The 20,213-nt window shown below is 36.9% G+C and overlaps 1 protein-coding gene across 1 annotated transcript in view; it reads left to right on the forward strand.

Moving 5' to 3' along the window:
• Window positions 1-20,213, forward strand: part of LOC150075205 (basic phospholipase A2 PA-5-like) — a 67,264-nt gene that overhangs the window by 40,667 nt on the left and 6,384 nt on the right. The window lies entirely within an intron of this gene.

Below are 20,213 nucleotides of genomic sequence, written 5' to 3' on the forward strand. Positions count from 1 at the left end.
TTTAGCTATGAATATACGGGGGAGGGGGTTCAAAAAAGATTTCTATCTACCCAGAAGTAATTGTCGTAGAAGTGGTATTTCATCAACAGGTGAAATACCACTACTTTGCTTATTGGAGGTCTCTAGAGCAAAGTTTACGGCATTCTCCCCCCCATACTTCTCCTTCAACCCATGCACGGTACTAAGTACTATAGGTTTTGATACCTTTCGTGTTTGGGGGTTTTCATAAAAAAAAAAAAATGTCGTAGAAAGATTATTTTTTATTTATTTATTTATATATTTTTTGTTTGTTTGCTACCTTAATCTTTATAGCATCCGTACAAATTTTGGTTTCAATCCGACAATTCAATTTTTTCTTTGCAGCGCTGAATGAAGTGAAGTGTCAAGGGATAAAGTGGAATATATATCAGTGATTCAGTTCTTTCTGAAAGGAGAAAATACTCAAAGCATTCCCACGAAGAAATGGTCTCTGTTTATGAAGAAGACTGCCCATTTTACAGTGTTGTTGCACATTGGTATAAACAATTCAAATGTGGAAGAGCCTCAGTGCATGACGAAGAAATCCGAGGATTCCCAGCAACTGTTGTAACGGAAGAGCGTTGCAAAAACTGAGTCATTAATCCTGGAAGATCGCCTTATTAGCGTCCAGTAGCTAGCTGCAGATCTCCAAATTAGTGTAGGGTCTATGGAGAACACCATCCATCAACAATTGCATATGAGTAAAGTGTCGATTAGATTGGTTCTCAGACTTCTGGCCGCTTACCAGAAGGAGAGGGCACAATGTGCCCATGAAACGTTATTGATGTGCTAGAAAAAACTGAAATATTGCTGCATTCCTGATTATTCCTCCTGCCTTGTACCCTGGAATTTCTTTCTTTTTAATGCACTGAAGTTCTTTTTTCGTAGAAAACACTTCGCTGCTGATGATGTGATTTCTGCTGCTGAATCGTGGTTTGAAGGACAGGCAAAATACTTCTACAAAACTGGCCTGTGGAAGTGTATTGAGAGGTGGCCAAAATGTCATTTTGTCTGGTGACATGTAACAATCAGGGACGATAGGAATCGGGGACTTTTGTCTCTGGCTTCTCATTCAAGTTATATTTAAAACTGGGATATGTGGGGAGGAGTCAGAAGGATGATAAATCTGAAATACCTCAGAAATATTTCTTATACTTTCATAATAAAACATGCCTATAGTTTTAAGGGAAAATTTACTGTTTTTGTAGTTTGATCGATCAGTTTCCAGCAGTTCCCTTTATTTGTGCATATTTTTTGTTCTCTTAGAATATTTTCCTAGTTCCTTGTATTAAAATATGAAATACAGTGCATATGCACTGTTTGCAAACTGTGCATATGCAAAGTGGTGAAATTTACCACTTTATAATCCGGAATTCTTTAAAATCCAGCACATTTTACTAAAAAAAAAAAATCCGAACTGTTTACTTAATATTTTCGGATTTTGCAATCCGAAAATATTAAGTAAACAGTTCGAGGGCTTGCTGGGAGAAAGTTTTCAGGATAAGTGTTTCCAAGAAGGAAAACTTCTGTCAACTATCGCTTTAGTCTTTAAGAATCCATGCGAAAAAAGGTGAGATTTCTCCTTTTATAAAATGTTTGCAGGGGTACCTTGTCCTTTAATCTGTTTTTGTGGCCAGGAATGTAAACTTCATAAATAATGCAGTGGCCTTCATTCTAACAACAGAACAAACTTGCCTTTGAAAAGTTGTGCAGCGATATTGCACTATTTTCAAACAGATGGCTTCGCCAATAGTTTAACTGGCCGTTTGTTTAAAAGACTTTCTCATGACTAACTGGTCCCTCATCAGATAGCGAAAGCTGTCTGTTTTGTCCGATTGTTGTCACTAGCGACAGTTTGATATCTGTTAAGAGACCACTTAGTCCTGAGAAGGAAAAAAAAAGGCTATCGTAGCAGTTTCTTGTTTTTAAGACCATTTCATTATCAATGGAGTTTAAATCCTGCTGGGCGCAAGAACTTAGGAAAGGACAAGAAACTCCTGCGAACATCTGATTTCTTTGAGGACATGCAGCTTTAGCTGTATTATAACTTTGAATCTGGCCAGCGCGATATGCTCTTGCAAATTACACGTGTGACTGGTCATACATCCCTTGCGCGAGCTGGTGACCAGTTTGACGCTACTGGAGAACAGTTAAGAGCAAAGAGACAGCAAATTCCCAGTGTGGGTACAGTTGGAAAAATGAATGCTTCATTAAATCTATGGCTAATCTCTTCCAAAAACAGTGAGTTACGAGCACAAAGAGTAGATTTAATTTCAAACAACCAAGGTTTCTTTCTTTCTTTCTTTCTTTTTTTTTTTTTTTTTTTTTTTTTTTTTTTTTTGGTCGTCATTATAACCTAGCTCATCAGGCGCGTGACTAAAGTAGGTGGAAAAAAAAAAAAAAAATAGTTGGCCCGAGGAACTGACTTCTTACTGTCTACTAATGGAAGAGAAGGCCTAGTTGAGCCGACCGGGTTAGCCGGGTGGGTAAAGTGTCTGCCTGGCAATCCAAAGGTTGCGGGTTCGAATCTCGCCTCGGGCTTGGATCAAAGTACTGCAAAAACCTTGAGAGGTGCATTATGGCCACAGAAGCCGATGCGCCAACAACTACAAAAAAAAAAAAAAGCCTAGTTGAGTGACTTTGCGAACAAAACTTGGCGATCTTTGTCATTTCTTTATTGTGCATTAATAAATATTTACAAATGTAATTAAGTTCAGTTATTAGTGCCTAATATTCACTGAAATGTGCTCCTTTGCAACTGCTCAACCACTACGTGTACTCTTCTAAAATCCGACGCCTCTCAAACCCTGAGGGTGCAGGATTTTAGCGTTTACTGTATTATAGTACGAAATATTACATAGGCCTACCATGATTTGGGGTTGGCTTATGTGTTTAGTACGCGATCTGTGCGCTAAGTTCAAAAAGAAACATTTTTCTTCATCACAGATTTTTTGCAGAATATCGTACTCTTTCTTATGCTTTGAATAAAATGTGTAGAAAAATGCAAATGATATTGCTTTTTTTATTATAAATAATTTTTTTTTTTTTTTCTGTTTATACTCCGGGACGACCAAACGGTCAGAGGAGTTTACAAGATACACAGAATACAAGAAACAGCACCGTATTACAATTCTGACAACGAGGGATATCGATAGTCATCATAGGCCCCGAAAAAAACTTGCGTACCGGACTGGCTTGCCGTTACATCCACAATGTCCATGCTCGAGGGAATCAAACCCTTCCTCCACTTCGAAGCGCATGCTGGCGATCACTGGCCGTCGTTTTCTTTCATGATCGCGAACAGAGGCCTTTCTAGAGTTGTTAGTTTACTGTACATTCTAATAATTTTCTCCGGTGTTTTAACTTTGTGCAGAATAATCCAAGTAAAACCGTGTTTTCTAAATAAATATTTATTCTACAAAAGAATTGATACAACAAACCGTCACAAAGAAACTCTAGGGTTTAATGGCAACAAGGGGCTGCAAAAATGAACCTGACATATTTTGCTGCATTTGTTGGTAGGTTCGTTAGAAAAGAGCGAAGGAAGAACACGACAGAACTTTTTTTTTTTTTTTTTTTTAACTGACCACTGTCTATATAACCGGGTAGCAGATTTAAATCATGGGTACCACACTTATGTTAAATGGTTGAGGTAGAGTCAAGAAAGTCTTCGCCTTTTGCTATTCAGGTCCCATGCGAACCGAGACGTTATGGAGATAATTGCTATTTTTGCTTATCTAAAGTGCCCAGCTATAATACTGGAAATAAAAAGGACATTTCGTATCCTAATCGATCATGCAATGAGTCCATATCAAGAGATGTGCATTGGGCAGCGATGTTTTAAACGAACAAAAGTGGTGTGGGAAGCAAATGCTAGGGAAACAAAAGTGGTGTGTTTGTTTCCTACCACCCACACAAAGCAGTAGGTGTCAAACTCAGAAGTGCTCATGGGCCTTGTACATGTATTATTTTTCATGTCTGTTACTTTTGTAGTTTACACTTTTTTTAGGAGCATTCGCATACATACGATGAGTTGGCTTTTCAATCGAAGCGCCTACCATAATGCCTCGTGGAGCCTCCTTTTGTCCATAATACAGCTTGTACACTTCCACCAGGTGTTGCAGGGTGCTCTGTGGTACTGCTACCCACGTATTGCACAATGTTTCCAGTAATGTTTGCGCATCAAATGTCCTTTTCTATTAGGTCCCAAACAAGCTCAGTTGGGTTGAGATCGAATGAATTGAGCGGCCACGGCAGGACAGAATTCATTGTCATGTTTCTGAAACCAGTTACCACCCTGCTGGGCTTTGTGGTATGGCGTATTGTTTTGGTGATAGACACAAGAGTTGGCTGATACACTATCATCATGAAGGGGTATACTTGGTCGGCGACGATAGAAAGGTAAGCGTTCCCACCGAGCCACAGATTAACGGTGATCAGAGGACCCAGGGCATGCCACGAAAACAGTCCCAGATCATGACACCATCGCTTTCAGCCTGCTGAACACCAACAGTGTATGCAGGCGCCATGTTTCTTTCTCCAAATGCGGATACGCCCATCAGTATGATAGTCGGAAACGGGATTCATCAGACCAGGCAACATTTCTACATGTTGGTGATCCAGTCAGAGCCGTGCTTGGCGAATGAGGCTCTTGCCTCAGATTTAAAAGCTGAAAGGGGCGCCAAAAGAAAGATTAAATAATTTCCAACATTGCCATGATTAACAATAGGGCATGATTTTTCATTCTTGCCTCGGGTACTAAAATCGTTCGGCATGGCCCTGGGTCCAGTGCTGGTGCTGACGCTAGGTGCAGTTTCTTGTGTCTTGCAGTGAGCGTGGTTGCCTGTGACGGCTGTCAACTGCCATAGCCTATAAGATGTAATATCTGGTGCATAGTCCATGGGATTATTGGTCTTGCTATTCCTCCATTGCTGGGTAGTTATCTGGACCACTGTTCTGCGTTGCTGTCGTGTTCAAGATGAGACACACGACGGTCACCATCGGCATTGATCACATGTGGCTGTCCTAAGTGTGACTTTTATCTGGTTGTTCGACTGCTGTTAAGCTAGTCAGTACATACGTGACACCACAGAACTGGAGCGCTTAACCATATTGGCTGGAAGACCAATCTGAACATGTAGATATCAGAAGAAATTCACTCTACACATCAACCTTACCTGATGAACCTTGAGACAGCAATGAACAGAATCAACTTGGATAAATGCCCTGGAATTGATCTTATTGAGTATGCATTCATACAAAGGGTGTTAAAACTGAAACCAGAGCACATACTTCTCATTTTTAACCACTGCCTTACAGAATCTGTTCCCCCAGCCCTGGAAAGTTGCTCTTCTCCAACTCATTCTGAAGCCTTACAAACCACCGACAGAACCTGGGACACTATGCCACATAGCTCTCTCTCTTACCCAACTGCTCTCTCTTGGTAAAATTCTGGAACGACTCAGCCATAAAAATTGTAAGCATTTTTCAAGCCAAAGGACTTCTCTCCTTTGCAATATGGATTCACACAAAGTCGCTCCTGTGAGAATGCACTCTCAGAAATGGTACTCCATCTGGAGACCTCAAAGGCCAAGTATGAATTGGCCGTCTTTATAGACTTTGAGGGGGCTTTTGAGCAGGTATTGATGGAAAAGCACTCTTGAGAGGCTGCGCTCTGCTGACTGGCCACCACAACTCCAGTGGTTAATCAGGAGCTACTTCACCGACAGAACCGTTACAATACAGGCAAGACATAAGCAACTAACACGACCAATTTACAGAGGATGCCCACAGGGCTTCATATTGGGCCCCTTAATCTGGAACCTGATTCTTCAGGACTGGCTTCGCCGCAGCTTCGACAGTACCAAGATTATTGCATTCGCAGACGATCTCATCTCGGGCCGCTCTCGGCGAGTCTTTGAGACTACTGCAAACCGCGTTCTTGACGACCTTGCCGACTGGAATCAAACCAATAAGCTTCGAATGAATGCGACATAAACCAATATGATTTTTGGAGCCAAACTCGACCTTTGAAGGCCCCCCGCAGGTTAAAATCCAAGGCACGCAGTTACCTCTTGTGACCCAAACCCGAGTCCTAGGGGTCATCGTTGACCGTAGACGTACATTCCTCATCTTCAGAATCTCAACATAAAAGTAAGAAACTTCTCAACCTCAATAGTCAGAATCTCCAGGAGTGACTAGGGACTCTCCAAGCGCACAATCCTTTACTACAAGGCAGTGTTCCTCCTCTAGTCACATTTGCTGCAGGGGTGTGGTTTCATCGGGCAGTTAATGGTAAAATTAAAGAGAAGCTGAACTCCAAGGGGACTTCTCCTGACCACCCATTGGATCTGCAGAGTGGTCTCAACAGTGGGAACACAAGTCATTGCAGGAGTTCTTCCACTGGACATCTTAGTAATTTATAGGGGACTATTTTACAGAATACGGAAGAGGATTCCTGCAGAAATCCTAGGCATCCACCTTAACTTAGACATGAACGTGAAAAGAGACTGCGTTGCTATAACGAGCTAGTTCATGTATGGCAAACACGATGGGACACAACCATCGGATGTTACCTTTGCCATGGCCTAATCTGTTACGAAATGGTTTACTCTCACGATGGAATCTATCTAGTCATAGGACATAGGGCCCTCAATGAGAAATTGTTTCAATTTAGGCTTGCAGAGTCAGACCTCTGTTTCTGTGGAGCGAAGGAGAACTGGTCCCATATACTCTTTGACTGTGCAATATATGGTGAATCCAGAGAACAGCTGAGGAATAACGTCCAGGGATTCTCCCCAACTGCAGCGGAACAACTAATTCAAACACCAAGTAATCTTGCAGCACTCCAGGCCTACGCAAAAGTTTTTTTTCTTGGAGGAAGAGGCTTATTCTGAGGGCAAACCCGGTTATGCCCCAGATCAATGAAATCTGAAGATAAAATTGGACAATAAGAAGATTCGTTTCACCAAGAAGACCTGGACAATGCTTAGTTTTTAAGTCCGTTTATGATGTTAGAGTTTTTGGTAACCACAATTGTTTAAGATATGGATGAGTTGCTAGTGTAAATTTTGTGGTGTTTTTTTTTATTTATTTTTTGTTTTTTTTTAAATTAATTTATATATTTTATGTTTAATGAAAGATGTAAGTTACTCAGTTGATATTTGTTAGGCGGATTTGAACATACGTTCTGGGTTGCTGCCTTTATTTTTAATAAAAATAATAATAAATAAATAAAAAAATAATCATGTTGGCTGTTGTCGAGATACTGGCACGTGCACGTTTTACCCCACAGTCGTTCGAAGTCGGAAAAATTGACGCCACTCATTCTTCCTTGCAGACACTCAAAACTTGATCGTCACGTGTGCGAACTACACGAATCTTGTAACAGTCGTTCCCGATTTTGAGCCTTCACCAGCGTCCACAGACCAGTCCATTCCTACACAAGGGAATGTTGCTAATAGAAAACCAACTCAGTGTATATGCACAAATTCTCGTTAATATTCGCAATATGTTACATTTTGGGAGGGTTAGCAAATAGTAATAATTCATCGTGAACAAGAAAAAAAAAATTCAACGACTTACTTGTGATCCGAGAAAATTATTTCTGCATATCTGCCTTATTGCCCATTCATTTCTCCAACCAACGCATGGCAACAAACATAATATCCAGTACTTCAGCTACAATACATGTGAAAAGAAATAAATACTGTAATAATATTTGTTGGAGATCTATTGGTCCGATTTTGATTAAATTTAGGAATGCTCAACAAATCGTTCCAAATGAGCGAAATATAAAATTTTGTTGGTTATTGCATGCGGGTGACGGACAGCAAAATAATAACTATCAGATTTTATCGGTTCAATTTTAATGAAATTTGAGATGGCATGGCTCAACAAATCTTTCTAAAAGACCTAAAATATAGTTTCATGAAATTCACTTCCTAGAAACCAAGTTATGTTACATGCAGATGGGCATGGGGAAGACAATAGATGCATTAGGCGTCTATCCTAACGCACCTAATAAGGGCCTATTGTCTTCACCATGTCCGTCCTCGTGCATCATTCAATTGATGGATTTTCAATTTTATATTTGGATCTTTTGAAAAGTATTTTCGAGCCATTCCAAGTTTCATTAAAATTGTACAGATAGAAAATCGGATATTATTGTTTCATTTATTATTTTTTTACCATACATATCACATAGGTCAGTGTTTCTCAAAGGGTGTGCCGCGTCACATTAGTGTGCCGCAAAATTTTCCAAGTGTGCCGCGAAATTTAGAAATTTCTTCTTCTATGACTACGTAGGTGTGCCGCGAAATTTTTCTTCTTTGGAAAATGTGCCACGAGAGTAAAAAGATTGAGAAACACTGACATAGGTTATCCATATTACTGGATATTGTTTGTTTGCCGCACGCTGATTGGAAGATTGATTGGACAGTATAGCGGATGGGCAGAAACGAAATGTTCTTGGTTGGCGTATAAAAGTCGTTTTTTTTTGTCATCGGTTTACTAAACGAAAATTTATAAATAGATAAAGTAGCTAAAATGTCTTAAAATACAATGTATAATCAATAAAATAGAGGCAGAAAAAAGAGCGAAGGAACAGATAAATAACTGAACGAAAAAGGAGAGTGGAAGGAACGGGCGCGTATGCACATATGTGCATACGCGCCCGTTCATCCGTCCGTCCTGCCGCATGTTACAAGTCTACTCTCAATGGACGGAGCTAGATTTTTGTTTAGGCCTTTTAAAAATGTTTGTCGAGCTATTCCAAATTTCATTGAAATCAGACAAAAATCTAGCCAATATTATTTCTTTTTTACCATAAAATTGTATGTAAGACAGAAATCGTAGATTAAATACAGTTTTAATTCAGTATTGTTAGCTTTAGACAGTTCGGTCACGCGTCGGGTGTTTTTGATATGTGGGACTTTTTGTGAACGTGATATCGCTTGTGAAGAGATACATATACAGAGTAAAGGGACATGAAAAGTATACGGGAGATTAATAAATATTATAGTAATTAACTGAACGGCTAAGTTTAGAGAAGTGTAACACTGTAATTATATTAAGTGTTATATAAAGTTATAATCTTAGTACAGTAATTAATTGATAAAGAGATAACTATATTTACTTTTATTTCTATTAATCACAGAAAAAGAATTTCATTCATTTAAGAAAAAATTCGAAAACTAATGTATTAGCAAACGTGGAGTGAATATTATGTTGTTGAGGTTATGTGTAGTAAAATGAAAACAATTACTTTTATATTTTTTTAGTTAATCAGTAATTCATTGGTAGCTAAATAAAGTTATTTACTTACATCACAGAAAAAGATGAATTTTTAATTAAAATAAAAATCAATGCGCCTGAAATGCAAACCACTGAGTACATTAACTGGTTTGTTTTAGCTGTCAGGTATTTTGCTCTGGAAATTGGTCGCTAGTCTCCCTGAAAACGGCAAAAAGAACTTTTCTACTCAATGGAGCTTTAGTAGAATGAATGAAATTACATAAAACCGATTATAATAATAAGTTGGTTTACATTCCGTGTTCGTGTTTTTGTAAATGCATTTATTGCAGTACGTTTAGGGAAGGTTTCCTATCCGTATTTCCAGAACTTTTGAGTCCTAGTTGAGGTTGGGGGGGGATTTTTCTAACACTTTTTTTATTGAAATTATTGTAAATTAAAACTAGAGCACAAGCAACTTAACTTTAGTTGTCATCTCAATAATACGTCACTCGATTGACAAGACGCATGAAAAATAATCCATCGAATAATACAGGGCAGGTCTTTCTTTAAAACATTTATTTATTTAAAAAGATGTTTCGAGGGTGTGGTTTGTTTTGTTTGGGGGATGTGATGGGGTTGTCGTCGACCTTGCTGTTTGCTCAAGGCCGCCAAGCCATCCAGTGAACGTCCTTGGATTCGTGAACTGGGTCAGGTTAAGTTGCTGTCAGCTGACGGATGCTAGTCGGGAAATTATTAATGAGGAGAATCAATTTGGAATAAAGATATTTGATAAAACGTGGCACCACTGGTGTGAAGATAAACTCACTTAAAGATAACACGTAATCTTCCGAAAAAAATATAAATAATAATAAACAAGAAAGAGAAGTGCTGTAATTGTAGGTAGTGGTGAAACGTTTAGGCAGCTGTTACGTTAACTGATGTAATGAAACTTCATTTTCAGCCCCCATTATTCGGGCTTGCAAATAATAAACGTCCATTAAGCCTTTACATCCTTTCTTTTAGATAACATTGCAAGTGGCTTGTATATAAGCTCATAATAACTAAAATGCACAGCACCCAAAAGAGTTCATATAGGTTTACGAATGCACCGGAATCTCTTTGGTAGTGATTACTTTTAAAAAGATTATTTTCCCCAGATGGGAAAACACGCCCATTATTTTGATATTCAACTAATCGCAGTCAGTGATATCGAGAACTGATTTTCAAACGAGTTTCGTAAGGTTCAAATTAGGTTACGGCGAAGATCAAGGCATGCGAGGAACTTCATTCTCTAGAAATATTTGGCCAATATTCAGTGTAGACAGAATTATCATTCATCAGAACGAATTCCGATCTATACACTTGTCACCTGTATGTGTAACCGCGCAGCAGGTTCAAACACAGTCGGACAGTGCTCAGGGGCCTGTCACAAACTCTAATAGGTCAGGTGAACATCTTAGCTATTCTATCTGGAATCATGTCTACCACTAAGGTGTGGAATCCAATTACATACCAGATTGGAATTTGATTAAGCTTGTTTGTTCCAATTACAAGTGTACATTCAACCCTTTGTCTCTGTGTTAATGAAAGGGGAACAGCTTCTAGTTTATATTTTAGTATTACGTCCAAACCTAAATGTAGTATTCTTCGAATAGAGGGAGGTCATCACACTTGTCGTATATGCTTTCCTAGAAATGACGTTAAATGAAACACTTCCGATAGATAGTGTTATAAATTGGTGTTGCATTATTGGATAACTGATTAAAAATTATGGGTAGAAAATCATTCCAACTCACACCTTTTAATTTTTACGTCGACTTGTATTAAAAATATGTCGTTTGCCCCACGAAAAATGTCAACAGGATGAGGTTTCATTGTATTAAAATTTATTCATTAATATTTATTTCTGGAGATCCCCAGATGTGAATTATGTAGTGTTTGGTGCAGGAAAGAAGTAATTTGAAGCAGCAGCAGCAGCGCTACGCGAGGCTAGCGCTGCTGCCTTAGTGTTTCGAAGTTGATTCAGTGTAATTTGAATTGATTCATTTGAATTGAATTAAACCATAACTTCGAAATAACGTGTTAGGCAGAAGAAAAAAGAAACAAATCATGATCCGTGAACCTCAGCTCAGTGTAGTTTGTTGCTGATTATATATTAAATGTGCCTTAAAATATAGCCACAGTTCTGATTGATCATATCAGATATCGCCTTTCATTAGTTCTTGATATTGAGTTTAGTTGCGAACAGTTCAACTTTACATAGTCGTTTTTTCTGTTTCTTCTGAATATAAGGTTATGTTAACCAAAGCTTACCATCCTAATAGAAGGATGCAATCTGTAACACGAAGACTGCTTTTAATACACGAGTCCCTTTTACCATACCTTTGCCGAAGGATAGATATGCAGTTTGTATATTACATCCTTTGTAGGCCTATGTACGGTTAATGCTGAAGAGCGGAAACTGAGGCAATAATTCTTACCGAGCATCTGAGTGAACTCAAGTTCAGTGTGATAACAGCAGAGAATTAGATGATTTTATTGGAGAAATGCTAGCGTTTCTCCAATAAAATCTATCCTTGTTCATTGGCCCGGTGTGCTTTCATGCAACGGCCTATATGCAGAGTGGCAATAATTTTAAGGCCTGTAGGCGGAAAACAAGTGCTAGTATTGCCGAAACTTAGAATGGGTAGTAGTTAGAGGATGTGGAAAGGAATGAACCGAAGAAAACCGCCGTATAGGGCCACTTTTTCCCCAAGTGACCCTATATAGAAGAATTTATGCATATTATAACCGTCCGTGGGAAAAACGGTAAGAACTGCTGAAGCAGATTCACTGCATACCTCTATACAGCACGTTTATTAACGTTCCATTAGAAGTTTAATAAACTTTTAAATATCATTGTTTCAAGCATTGCAGAGATTATACTGACTTGGTCAGAATTATTATTCGTTATTATTGTTATTTTTATTTAATTTTTTTGCATGAAGCTTTCCATCACTACGCCAGTGCAGATTGCTTAAGGCCATAAATCGTTTTCTATATGATTGTTTTTGTGATTATCGATTCTAAAAGAAAGATACAAATTATGAGAGTGTATCTTTCTTGTAGGATTTTTGTTTGCATCCTCTGTTATTAAAAACAAGTTAATGCTGAAGAGCGGAAACTGAGGCAATAATTCTTGCCGAGCATCTGAGTGTGGTGCAGCCCGTGTTTAACTAAGTGTGAACTGTTAAAGAAAAATTTCTTTTTTTTAGTCCTTTTTTAAATTCTTTCTTTTTTGAATGTTGAGAAATCCTACGCGTAGCTATTTTGGAGAGCGTATCATTCAAAGTTTTAGCCTTAGGGAATGGAAATCCGTTTGTCATTCTTGAACCCTGTATTTATGTCGGCGCCAGTCGTCCGTGGTCTTCCTCACGTCCTTGTTACATCTGCCTATTTTTGGGGAAATCGAACACGAGAAATCAAGGATGTAGCTACGAAAGGAAATGTTTCGACAAGTGGTCAAACATGTTAATTGTTTAACGTGAAGTGGGATGGGGGTTAAAAAAACAGGTGGGTCGTTGAGCCTCTCTCTTAAGTTTAAACGTTTACTAATTGAATGAAACAGTCTAATCAATTGCTAATTTTTAATCAGTTTTATGCGTTCACACTGGTTGTGACACTATGATTAATTCCGAATGTGTTTTGTGGACAGTGATCATCTTAACATTAGAAACTTTCTGGAAGTTCAGTCGGAATGCGTTGAGCTGAATTTAAATAAATAAACTTGCATTTCGATTATACATTTATTTTTTGAAGGGTACCGGATTAGTTTTTAAGAGGCCCCTCTAATCAGTTAAGATGTAGCACATATAAAGCAAATTACATTTTAATGTCCTTTCCCCTTTCAAATAACGTTATACAAGTTATGTGCATCGTTTTTAGAACACCCAAGGGAAAACTTTCACGTTCCATACTCTTCACTCTAACTTTAATACTGAAGTAAACAAATACGCCATCGAATATGACTCTCACTGGCCAGTTGCTAAAAAATAGTGTTTCGACAACTGGCCATTGAGTGTTTTTCTCAATTATATTTTTGTTTACGTCAGGATTAGTGAGCAGAGTATATGACAAACGGAGGGTACTTTTTTGAATCCAAGGTATTTAAAAGCAAAGTTTTCAATTAATTCATGTGATTTTAGCTATGTCAATATTTTAAAAATAAGCTTAGACGATCTAGGAGGAGAGTTATGATTTTTAAAAAAATCATAAATTTGAAAGTAATTTTAATTCTTTAAATTAAATCTTTTAAATTCTTTAATATCAGATGAAACTAATCAGATATTAAGATTTATTTAATACAAAATTGGCCACTTCTTGCCTTCGGTTCTACATATTAATTCCCATCATGGATTATTTAGCTTTTCATAACTAGCCAGAAACAAATTTTGATAAAGGAATGCTACCCGTGCAGTATTTCTATATGGAGTTGCTCTGTGCCTTCCACTCTATAAACGACGTCGCTAGTTGCTGTTTTTTAACATATAAATCAAACAAATAAATATAAATTTAATTCCGAGAGAGAAACGACTTCCACTAATTTTTAATAAGGATTTCGTTTAGGAAAAATGTTTATAAATGCATTAATTAATTTGGAACAACTGGAAAATTTCCAGTTATTCATTGTCAATAATAACGTTTTCTGTCGTTCATTAGTTCTTATCTCTTTTAGTTTAAAAAAATAATAATAAAATCAGATCAAATGAGAATTTTCATGATTTTGCTGTTGGTTAGTCGTGTATAATCTTGGAGTGACGTGTTTTTTTTAATTGCAAGTTCTAACAAGCTAAGAACTTGACTATTAAAAAATGCGCGGCACTTGAGCTTACAGAATCATAACAATAGCCCTCCCTCTCTGCCTCAGTAGCAGGCGGAATTGTATTATTCTGTGACGAAAGTACACCTAAATCGCTTTACAAGCTGTGGCCGAGTTGTTGAACTTGAGTGGAGGCGTAAGGTTTTTTCTCCAGATAACTCAGATTTTCCATAATGTAAACGTACAGTGGTCAGAATAAGTACCATTTGTGGGCCAAATAATCTGCTCCATTTTGAAAATAACCTTTTTTATTTTTAGATTATCTACTTTTCATCTAATTATTGGACCTAAAATGCCTTTTTAATTTTTTTTTTTTTTTTTTCAGGTACAGACATTAATTTTGACATTCATAGCTTATTTCATGTTGTCGTCATTGTATTCCAAAACTATCTTTACAATTACTTCCGCTAAAGCGGAATGATCGATTACCGATATTGCAGGTAATTACATATCTGATGACTCATACCGTTGACCCGATAAAATATTTACGATTTAAAATACCGCATGAATGACCTCGACAATAATTATGAAGTAGGTGACATTTTTCGCTAAGCAAAAACTTTGGACGTTAAAGATTTGACGATAATTATATAGGTTTGCCTGAAAGAGCGGATGTGGTGTTAAAACATTCTAATGCAGCAAATTAACTGTTCTGTAAATAAGTTATCCGTTAATTCAAAACAGATCATCTAGATCTTATCACAATCTAAAATGCACATTTCAAAGTGCCATATAGAGAATAACACAGCCATCCTGTTTATTTTATAGTTCATTTAAGTATATGTAGCCATCATCCAGTGCCATAAATAGAAATTAATATTAGTGGTTGAGTCATACCCATATAAATGTTGATATCCCAAAAAATCAGGACCGGCTGCAGATGTATGCCCAGAGGCCATATAGGGTAGCCTCAGATAATAAATAATATCTCACAGTTTAACACTAGAACTGTGGTCTGGCAAAATACCTGAAATTGCTGTTGCTGGCCATTTTGAACACTGCATAAAATAGACTTAAGCTGTGTTTCAACGTTTCATTACAAATTCCTAGACAACTTTTTTTGTCTAGGAAATAAGGTGAAGCTTAAAAATAAATTTGCACAATTTAAACAATTTTTTCCCAACAGTTCCTGTACACTTTCTGCATACATACTTTTTACATGCAGTGCACATTTCTGTAATTTTGTTTGCCCTGCTTTGCCTAATTTGGCATTGATGCCTTTTGAGAGATTTGACCTGGCTGCTATCGTTACTGATTTCGGCTGCTGCTTCCTGTGAATCTATATATTCTTTTCTGAGTCAGTGTAAATATAATTCAGTATAAAATCTCTTCTCTTCATAACCTTCTCTGCTTTTGCTGAATATCTTTTAGCCATTTGGTCTAAAACACCAGCCCTGTACTTTGTTTTGTTGTAATATAATACAGTGCCAGGCTTCCTCTTTGTACCATTACTAATTACAATGCTTATATGAAGTGTACTTAAGATTGACATACTTAAGAATGACAAATTATAATTGTCAAATTTTAAAACTGAAGTGGAATATAATTCGGCCTTCTTTTTTCGTGGATATTGGAACTTCTTTGAGCACGATTCACAGTTCCAACTACAGTAGTATTTTTCTTGGACTAATTTCTTTGCCAATTCAAAACTGGTAATTCAAATCAGTGGTTACATTTCTACCTCGATTCAAAAATTGTTCTATTAGTTTTAGGACAACATATTCAGAAGGTGTTTAATTAGCTGGGTGCATATAGTCTTTCCCCAAATAAGGTAAGCTATTTAGTAGATATTTTAAGGTTGTGTCAGTTGCCAACGAAAGCTTTATACCAAATTTCTGTTTTTTTTGGACATATACTGGATGAATCAGATTAGCATCTAGCTTTAGTTGTAAATAACTGCTCATCTATTGTAATGTTTGTTCTAAGTATGTAGCAAGCTTCACAATTCGAAATAAAATTTGCAACATATTTCTGAAGCTAAAGCAAATTCATCATTTCCTGGATGTTCCTTCCTTGAAGAATGTATGTCAAATCTTATGAACTGCTTAATTTCACAAAAGTTTTCGCGTGACATTGTATCACGAAATATTGAATTGTGGAAACCAGTAAAAAGAAACTGTTAGCTTTATAGAAAGGGGGCAATGCCATTTAAAAAAAAAATGAAGTAGTTATACACATATCCATGAATTAAGTTCAACAAATGTCTTTCATCTTTTCAACTTTAAGCCCATGCATGGTACTAAGTACTATAGATTCTAATACCCTCATGTTTGGGGTTTCCATAAAAAAAATAAAACTTTAGAATAGGAAAACCTGTATATTTTTAATATACACTTGGGAAATAGCAACCCACAAATAAATTATACACTTGGTGGGGTTGAATTAAAAACACTGGAGGAGGAAAGGGATATGGGAGTTACAATACAGGTAGATAGTTTTTTGAACAGTGTAAACAGGCAGCCAAGTAAACCCAGGGTGTCTTATTGATGATTTATCGAACACTGTCGTGTAGAGATAGGGAGGTCATAATCCCACTGTATAAGGCCACATTTATAATACTGTGTTCAAGTACGGAGACCTTATCTGGAGAGAAAAAAAAAAAACATTGAGCTTCTTGAAAGGATCCAAAGATGGGCAACTTGAATGGTGAGATGGGCAGAAGGATGACCATATGGGGAAAGACTCCAGTTATGTGGGCTACGGAGCTTGGCACCAGGCACCTTAGAACTGACCTGATTGAGGTTTATAAGGCTCTGAGAGGGATTAGTAAAATGAATGAAGGTGGAATTCTCGTTGTTTTAAAGAATTCCAGAACTAGGGGTGATAAATTCAAATTACAGGGCTTGAGATTTAAATTAGATTGTAGGAAGTTTTCTTTTAGCCTGTGTTTTCTTTTAGTTGATAGCTGAATAAAGTTACTCTTGCAGGTAGTTGAGGCTGACAGTTTGAATAAATTCAAAGGTCAACTGGATACTTACTTGTGTGAGGAGGGAAGCATATCATTTGTGTTTTCTTATCTACTTGTTTTTTTTTTTTTTTTGCCAGTGCATAAAATCCTATTACTATTTATGTTGAATAAATACTATTAATATTTACGTTGCATTCAGCATGCATGCACAGTCAGAACTGCTTCACCTAGTACAGTGCCTGGCCTCTCTGGTTGGATCTGCTTACACTAACCAATGGCAATTGCAACTGTCCCTAAATCAAGAACTCATCACACAGAACTATCTCATGATATTTATTACTCCCAATATTGTTTACCCAGATGTCTGACATTCTCTCTACCAGAGAGGCCAGGCTTTCCCAAATACTTTTTTTTTTTTCACTAACTATGTACTTAATTTTCAAGTTTTTTTCTTTTTTGTAAACTGGAATAAGGGAGATGGCAGTGGCAAGGAAAAAATGAAAGGAAAGCAACCCAAAAAAAAAAGTTAAGAATCCCTGTTCTGTGCACTAATTACATGTTTTCAGGTGCACTAATACTGTATTAATTCAGTGATAGTATGAATCAGAGCTGTAATACTCAATATGTTCTACGTTGAAAATAATATTAGTAAATTAATAAGAGGAGTTTACCTCAATATAGTACGTGGAACACTTCCGTATGATACCCTCCGTTTTAATTTCTGGAGGGTATCATACGGAAGTGTTCCACGTACTATATTGAGGTAAACTCCTCTTATTAATTTACTAATTCAGTGATAAAACATTTTCATTCTTTGACTGTCAAAATGCTTTGTATAATTTTTATCTCAGGAGATACAACAGGGCTTACCTTTATTTTTTGCTATAGGATGGCTTCTTTCGACCAACTCTCCTAGTCCAACGCGTCAACAATTAATTTATAACAACGATATATTTATAAAATTATTAAATGTCTTCTCCACTGTCAGAACAGCAACTGGCCAACCCCATGGTATCACTATTGTAAGGAAAACATCACATCCAACATCATTAAAACAATTTGAAGTTTAAAATTAAAAATTAGTATAAAAAAGCTTAACTTATAGAGCAATATTCTCTTCCTTCCTTAAATTGGACTAAGGCTTTTCTAAACTACATGTTCTCAGGAATAAGAGCAAACCAAAAAGTTAACCAGAAGAATTTGTCTTGTGTAGTATTTTTTTGTTCTTCACGCATGCACATAAATGACCAATCATTGGATAGTAGGAATGGTCTACGAATTCCTACTATCAGATGATTGGTCATTTATGTGCATGTGTGAAGAACAAAAAATACTACACAAGACATTCTCCTGGAGTTTTGAGTTGGGTGCCCAATAGTGATACAATGGGGTTGGCCAGTTGCTGTTCTGACAGTGGGGAAGACATTTAATAATTTTATAAATATATCGTTGTTATAAATTAATTGTTAACGTGTTGGACTAGGAGAGTTGGTCGAAAGAAGCCATTCTAAAGCAAAAAATAAAGGTAAGCCCTGTTGTATCTCATAAGATAATAGAATATAGGAATATAGAATTTTTGACCAGTAAGAGAGCTCTTACGTGGTCAAAAATTGACCACGTAAGAGCTCTCTATTGTCAAAATAATTTTTATCGTAAATGTCTGTTAGTCAATTGTAATTTGGAATGCAGCTTTAGGCTGGAAATAAAATATAAGCCTGTAGTATTCTGTATAGAGAATTATGCACGTGTGTTTTAATCATTACATGCCTTAATTACTAAGCATATTATCTCCATGGTCAACCTCTGTAAAAATCAGTGATTAGTATAAATAAGTGCTAAAGTAGAATTACATCACCTTCTAGGACTGGTGCAAGAGTTTTAGGTGCCCTAAGAAGTAGACCTTTTGGGTGTGGTCAAATTATCAGATATACACTTTTGTTTTTCATTAATTTTTAAGATTAAATTATAATCCGAAAGTTACAGCTCTATAACTGATTTAGATAAAAATTGTGGTCATGTTTTTAAAATTATAAATTTAGTTATTCTGATTTGTTTCTGTAACTCTGTTTGCTGCCCCTGACAAGTGGTAAGCTGGAGCCACACTTGCTATACCCTAGTTATGCCACTGGCCCTAGGTGAACTTCTAGCCTTGAAACTCATCTCCACCCAAGACACCAACCAACCAATGGGCAAATAATGTTTTGATTGCTTCTGCATTTATATAAATGTGTGAAAGTTTTGTTGCTGGTTCTAACTTTTTATGGTTATGTAATACTGGATAAGTGGACTTCTACTAAGCAAATAATTAATGAAATTGCCCCTAATTGTAGCATTAAATACCTATTGATAGTCACATATTAAACTTCCCTTTTGGCGGGGTCTGTTTTTATGTCTTTGAGACAACCCCCCCCCCCTTTTTTTTTTCATCTTTCCCATTTGTTTTCTCTTGACTGACACTATTAGAGTGAAGGCTAGGGGTCTTTTTCCCTATCCAAAGTTCTCTTTCTGTGGGTAGAAGGAACTCATAGTTAGGTTGAAGATAGTCCTAGGGATAGAGGTCCTTGATGTTCATTCAAAACATTCAGTAAGTTTTTCACAAGAAAGGGGTGCCAGCCCTTTGCTTCTCAACTTTCAACCTGGAGGACTAGGGTTTATTCTTGAAGTGCACTTTCTAAGTCTTTAGAGAACCAACCCAGACATCCCTTTCTTGTGAAAAACTTACTGCAACATATCCAAAAGAAGGATGAAACCTGACAGTATGGGATTACAAGGCAACCACTAAGCAGTGGGGATGACTTCAAAAATAAAGTATTTAATTTCCTCTCCATAAAGAGGATAAAATATTCTCTGTCTGATGGAGAGGCAACTTTCCATCATTATTTTTCTGAATAGGTCCTTTTTGACTTGGTTTAATATAAATGACTGCATTGTATTCTTAAATTGTATTCCTTCAGGGGTGAATCCCAACTGTTTTTCTATGAGGATGGAGGGGATTATGTGATTAATAGTAATTGAAAATTGAGCTTGAATTTATCTTTAATTTTTAATCTGCCTTTAAATACACATAAAACACAAATAGTTTAAGTAGTTCCCATACTTAATGTCACAAAACATGTTATTTGTTCCAATTTACTCAGGGTCTTTGATGGGGGCATGATGGGACATTGCTTCTGCTGTGTGGCCCTTTCCACTATT

This window comes from Mastigoproctus giganteus, chromosome 14 (genome assembly GCF_048544385.1).
Source record: "Mastigoproctus giganteus isolate SK-2022 chromosome 14, ASM4854438v1, whole genome shotgun sequence".
NCBI classification, from domain to species: Eukaryota; Metazoa; Arthropoda; class Arachnida; order Uropygi; family Thelyphonidae; genus Mastigoproctus; species Mastigoproctus giganteus.